The sequence below is a fragment of the Mobula hypostoma genome, chromosome 18, assembly GCF_963921235.1.
Source record: "Mobula hypostoma chromosome 18, sMobHyp1.1, whole genome shotgun sequence".
NCBI classification, from domain to species: domain Eukaryota; kingdom Metazoa; phylum Chordata; class Chondrichthyes; order Myliobatiformes; family Myliobatidae; genus Mobula; species Mobula hypostoma.
This window is the reverse complement of record NC_086114.1, coordinates 57,229,141-57,235,140: the sequence shown is the minus strand read 5'-3', so window position 1 is coordinate 57,235,140 and position 6,000 is coordinate 57,229,141. Positions and strand designations below refer to the sequence as shown.

The 6,000-nt window shown below is 43.9% G+C and overlaps 1 protein-coding gene across 1 annotated transcript in view; it reads left to right on the top strand.

Moving 5' to 3' along the window:
• The first annotated feature begins 243 nt into the window (after positions 1-243).
• Positions 244-6,000, top strand: part of LOC134358568 (hydroxylysine kinase-like) — a 46,469-nt gene continuing 40,712 nt past the window's right edge. Inside the window, exon 1 of the mRNA XM_063070940.1 lies at positions 244-714. The gene's annotated coding sequence lies outside the window, so the exon portion shown is untranslated. The remainder of the gene's footprint in view (positions 715-6,000) is intronic.

The window sequence follows — 6,000 nt, the reverse complement described above, 5'->3', positions numbered from 1 at the left end:
ATCGGCACAGGCTCATTGGGCTCTGGGGTCTACCTCCACACTGCATGACTCTGATCTCCTCGTTCATACACTTCAGTCTCTCACATCTAGCTAACACTCGCACACCTTTTTCCACCTCCCCAAATACATCATCGGACAATTGATTGGATTAAGTTTCACTTGTTTGTTTTCTGCACACGTATAAAATCGACCCCGCCTTCCTGTAACCGGGAATATTCTTGTGCCAGCTATGTAGACAATGGCTCTCAGGGTCTGCGGCGTTAAACCCCTGTGCGTTCTGTTTAATCGTATCACTGGCACCTGTTTCCCTCACTCTGTCATCATTTAATTCGGAATTTCAATCAGCGCGGGTCGCGGAGTCATTACGTGTTCAGAATGATTCGTCTCGCAGCGTCACTTGGTTGTGCCAGCGATGCTCTGTTGGAATTCCTGTTGTAGAACCTCCCGTTTCCGTCTCTCCCTGGGAGTCTGCTGGGTGCCAGTGCTGACCGCGACGGAGTCTGCCGTCCCTCCACACCTGGGTTCAGTCGTTGCCAGCGTCCACCGTGACAGTCTGCTGTTCCCCCGCAACAGATGGTTAAATAATGTCAGTTGGAGTGTAGAATTCTTGTGACTTCATTTTGGATTGAAGCCAAATAAGCAAATTCCCGGACCTCCTCCAGTTTGTAGAAAATACTCCGGTGTAAAACAGCACATGGGAGTTGCGACTACAAAGTAAGGTCTATCTTTGTAACTTTAATCTCGTTTTGATCAGCAGGGCGACAACAAAATGACTTTTCTACATAAATATGATGATTCTGTGTTCACAATAAACTTGAGTTTTTATCGATCTCTCTGACATTGTTCTTTACAGCTCAGCTTGCGAAAAAGGAAAGGGTTTATTCCAAGATCTAGTTAGAGGGAAATGGTCATACCAGAAAGTGACTGCGTGACCAGTGGTCGGAACTGTAAATCGAGCATTACTTAAACTAGAGGAGCTTCATTTCGGAATTGTTTGGAAGATGTTCAGTTGTGACCCGGATGTTCTCGAACGTCAGTACTGTAATTATTCAGATTGATTAAGGAGGGAGTTTGAAACATATTCTGGATCAGTGTTCATGCCAGCTAAAAGGTGTGATGTCGACCCGGTGCCAGAGACAGTAGGCAAAGGATAGGTTCTGTTGTTGCAAACAAGAGGATTGCAGTGGATAAAGAAATTGGTCCCACTGAGAGAAATGGTAAATTGAACAGACTGCTGAATGTTTAATGAATAAACTCTTCTCAGGCCTCCAGCCGGGTACGGGTGTAGAATCGGAGTATAATCGACGTTTCAATGACAAACCTTGCCATCTTCATCAGGGATCAGAAATGAAGATGGCAAAGTTTGTCTTCGAAACGGCGGTTATAATCGATACCTGTACCTGGGCGGAAGCCCGACTACAGTTACGCTAGGAAAACACTAGGGCCTTTTTTCAGCTGAAGGATTTATTTGTAAAAGAGGAATTCAGTTGGTTGTGTGACGAGAATACACATAGATTAAGATGTTAGCTGTCCTGTGCTGGCACCAGTGGGATCAGCAGTTGGTCTGCCACCTGTCTTCAGGAGAAAGAGAGATAAGGAAAACAATGGTGCAGCATTTGGAGATGTTAATGAAGGGACGGGAGAGTTTAACGGAAGGAGAGCTGTCAAGATCGGCTCCCCCTTTGAACCCTAAACTGTTTGAAGTGATGGACAGGCGATACCCCAGCAGGGGGATAAAAAGGGACAGGTTCGCTCAGGCGACACACACGACACCCCGAGGTAACGAGACCCTGGAAGCGGTGCATCTCCCACAAGTCGGTGGGAAGTTTTGGACGGCTGGTCGCGGGATCAAGCCATAGACGCACAGGGTGGAAAGGCACGATCGGCGGGAACCTGGTGTGTGTCCACCCTTGCCTGGGTGCCAGGTTCACCGCAGAGAAACGATCGTATCTGGAAACAGAGGGGTCACGGTCGGAAAGCTGACTGCGAAGAATATCGAAGGTCTGTGTGGAAGTAGTTTGAATATTCATTCGTTTTGCTCTCTCTCTCCTTCCCCCCACTGTCCATCTCCCACGGCAGCGATTACTGCGAACTGAACTGAACTAAATTGAACTGAACTTTGCGTCACTTTGAAACTGGTCATTTACCCCTAGATAACGATAGAGCTTGATTGATCCTGTTATCTTAATTCTGTGTACATGTGTGTTTATCATTGCTGAACTGTTGCATTTATTATCCTTTTGATTAGAGTACTGTGTTGCTTGTTTCTTTAATAAAACTTTCTTAGTTCTAGAAATCCAGACTCCAACTGAGTGATCCATTTCTGCTGGTTTGGCAACCCAGTTACGGGGTACGTAACAGCTGCAATAGGAATGAAGTGCTGAGCCGGTCCTTTCTCGATTTGGCAGGCTCGAGGCATAAACGGGGCTGCAGTAAGACTCCAACACAGGAGAGGAAACTCGGACAGATACACGGATATCGAAACATTAAAGGCAGCCAAAATCAAACTGGTAACAGTGTTAACTTACCCAGAAAACAAAATAAGATTATAACTCATCAAAATATGACAGGATTGATTACATGAAAGGCAGCGATGTTTGCAAAGATAAATCTTAGCATTTCATTATTTAAAAGTTCTCTATGCTGTGGTAAGCGACAGCAGGACGGGACGCTCTCTGAGTAAATAGCAAAGGAGAAAGGAAGCACAGTTTGGCAGTTGAAGGTCGTCTTGGAATCTTGATAAAGTTGGGAAGATTTTAAAAAACAGACTAGAGAGTGTTAGCGGAAATTCATTGCGTAAGTAAATTGGGAGGATTGAAAAAGCAGTGATCAGACAATGTGGGAATGAACTGTGAGTAACTATAGAGACCTTGAACCAATTTGCCAAATCGTAATCAATACAGTTTAGCAACATTATGATCGCTTTAAATTAAAATTAACTTATTTGTGTTCTAATTGCGTTCGTTCTTGTTATTCTGACCCTGCTCAGAGTTTTCCCCCCCATTTTCTCAAGCTGCCGGCGTGTCTGGCCGAAACCCTTCGGCAGCTTTTACAAGTGTTATGTCTTGCCTGGTCTGGATTGTTATTTTATTTCTCGCAGCTCTTGTTGATGGTCATTATCCCGTTGTTAAGCAAATTAGCTTTCGAAATCAAGTCGGCTATTTTATAACTTGGTACATTTCATTTAGCGGTTAGAAGCCGAAGAACTTTTTGAAGTTGACATTCAGCTCTTTGGTGTTACTGATGTTGAGCGCAAGGTCCGCATCGTTCCACATTAACTGGTTCACGTCTGTTCAGTATGACCTAGTCAGGTGGTGTAGGGAGACCAGCAGGAGAGTGAAAGTGAAGAAGTGCCCACACTCAGATATTGTCAGCTGCCCATATCTAAGCGGCACAATGTATGAGAATTGGGGGAACTATTATCTCTCTGAAATTACAGAGGTAAAACAGAAGGATTTCACTTCAAACGCAAGGTCCTCAAGACCGAGGCTTGGTTCCTGAGGACGGTTCGAATGGTTGAACAAGAGGTGAAGCAACTTGTGATGAGGGAGACAGGCTGGAAACAGGAGGCCAGGTGAAAAAGCCTTAGAACATTGGTCAAACTACAGGGAAAAGTTTGACTAATTTCACAGAGCCGTGAAAGGATGCCACTGATTGTATTTGGCTTATACAAGGAATGTGATAAGATATTGAAAAAAATACACTCTTAAATATTAACAGCTGACCTTGTTATCAGAGACAAACAGTCAGTGTGGACACAGAGGCCACTTTACTTAACCTTCCTCAGTAAAACAGAGAATTAAACCCTTTGGACGTCAGCCTCACTGAAGAGAGGACATGCAATCTCCTCATCTTTTTTTTGCCCATGAAATGAAATCTGTAGAAATTAAATTTAATTTCAACAACAGCCAAGAAATCATGTCGTGGTCTTTCTTTGTTTACCAGTGCAATCAGACATTTCTCATCTTGTGTAAGGGTTTTAGAATGTAATTTTCAACATAATTTAATGATAGTAGAATCGTCTGACAGCTTCTTTCCTTTCAGTTCACTCTTTTCCTGATTAGTATTATATCACGTAGACATCAGTCATTTGACCCCCAAATAGTGTACATACTGTGACGACAAACCAAGTTATCAGAAGATTGTTGCTAATGAGAGAGAGATAAGGGAGACAATGGAGAAATGTTCAAAATGTTAATGAGAGAGGAGAGAGATTAACGAAAAGAGACACAATTCAGAATATTGACAGACTGGTTGCTTTGAACCTGAACTGTTTGAAGTTTGATGGACAGGCGATACGCCAGCAGGGGGATAAAAAGAACAGGTTCGCTAAGGCACGACACACCACGAGATAATGAGACCCTGGAAGAGCGGTGTGCCCCCACAAGTTGGTGGAAGTTTTGAGGTCCGGTTCGCGGGAACTGACCATAGACTCACAGGGTGAAAAGGTACGATCGGCGGGAACCTGGTGTGTGTGTCCGCCCTTGCCTGGGAGCCGGGTTCACCGCGGAAGAACAGTCGTATCTGAAATGGAGGGGTCACAGTCGGTGACCACAGCGGGATAGAGGACATAAAAGGGTCTGCCCGAAAGCCAACTGCGAAGAATATCAAAGGTCTGCTTGAATCAAATTTGTATCTCTCTCTCTCTCTCTCTCTCTCTCCCCAACGGCACAACAGTGATCACTGCAAACTGCACTAAGCTGAACTGAACTCTGCGTCACTTAAGACTAATCATTTTACCCCTAGACTGGGATAGAGCTTGGTTGATTCCTATTACCCTAGTTCTGTGTACATGTGTGTTTTATCATTGCTAACCTGTTGCATTTATATCCTTACAATTAGAGTACTGTGTTACTTATTTCTTTAATAAAACTTTATTAGTTTCTAGTAAACCAGACTCCAACTAGTGGTCCATTTCTGCTGGTTTGGCAACCCAGTTACAGGGTACGTAACAATACAAACATCAAATACCCATTAATACTAATTCAATTTCTCTTCTTCCATCAACTCCAGCCCCACAACTTACTCATTCCCACTGCCACCCACTATCAAAGGCAACTTTCATCAACTTTTGGACTTGCACATATTTGGGATGTGGGTGGAAACCAGAGCACCTGGGGAAACCCTTACAGTCACGCTGACAGCACCTGTGGTCAGTACCAAACCTGAGTCTCTGAGGCAGTGAGGTGGTACCTCTACTAGTTGCCCAACTGTGCTGCCCTCTGGGTGAGTTTATGCTCTTGTAACCATCACCTGGACCTTGGACAATTTGCACCATCTCTTCCTTATTTCTCACTTCAATCTGTTAATCTCACCTAGTTCACCCTTGTCCTCTAGGCTTCTCTTTTTCCTTTTCTGTTTTCCTCATCATGGTATAGAATTGTACCACACAGAAACAGGCACTTAGGCCTACAGTATCTGTGCAAACCATCAAGCATCCCTTTTCACTAGTCCCTCAGTAACCCTACTGTATTCTGCCCACCTTCCCACCAGCTCCCCTCACCCCCGGATTCTACCACTCACACACTATTTACAGCAGCCAATTACTCTCCCAATCTGTGAGAGGAAACTGGAGCCCCCAGGTGAATCCCACATGGTCACAGGGAACACATGCAAACTCCACACAGACAGCATTGGAAAGAACGCTTTTATTAAGGAACGGCTCTTTTCTGGAAAGCACTATTGGTCTATGAAAACAAAATCTTCACAACATTTTAAAAGTTTCTCCTCACCCTCCAGGAAGTTCATCTGATCAAACACTGTCGTTATTCCCTCCCCATCCCCAGTCACTGCACTGTGCAGTAAACCCATTGAATCACTCTTTTGTAATGCTGTTGCATTGTAAATATATGCTGGTATTTATGTATATTTTACTCCATTTCTATACTTTTAAGCTTATTTTCACATAATTCTTTTTTTCTGTATAGTTGTTGAATGTTGTTTTTTGTTGCCTGTAGTGCCAACACAGCACAGAGTTTTCATAAGACACGTAAATGAGCA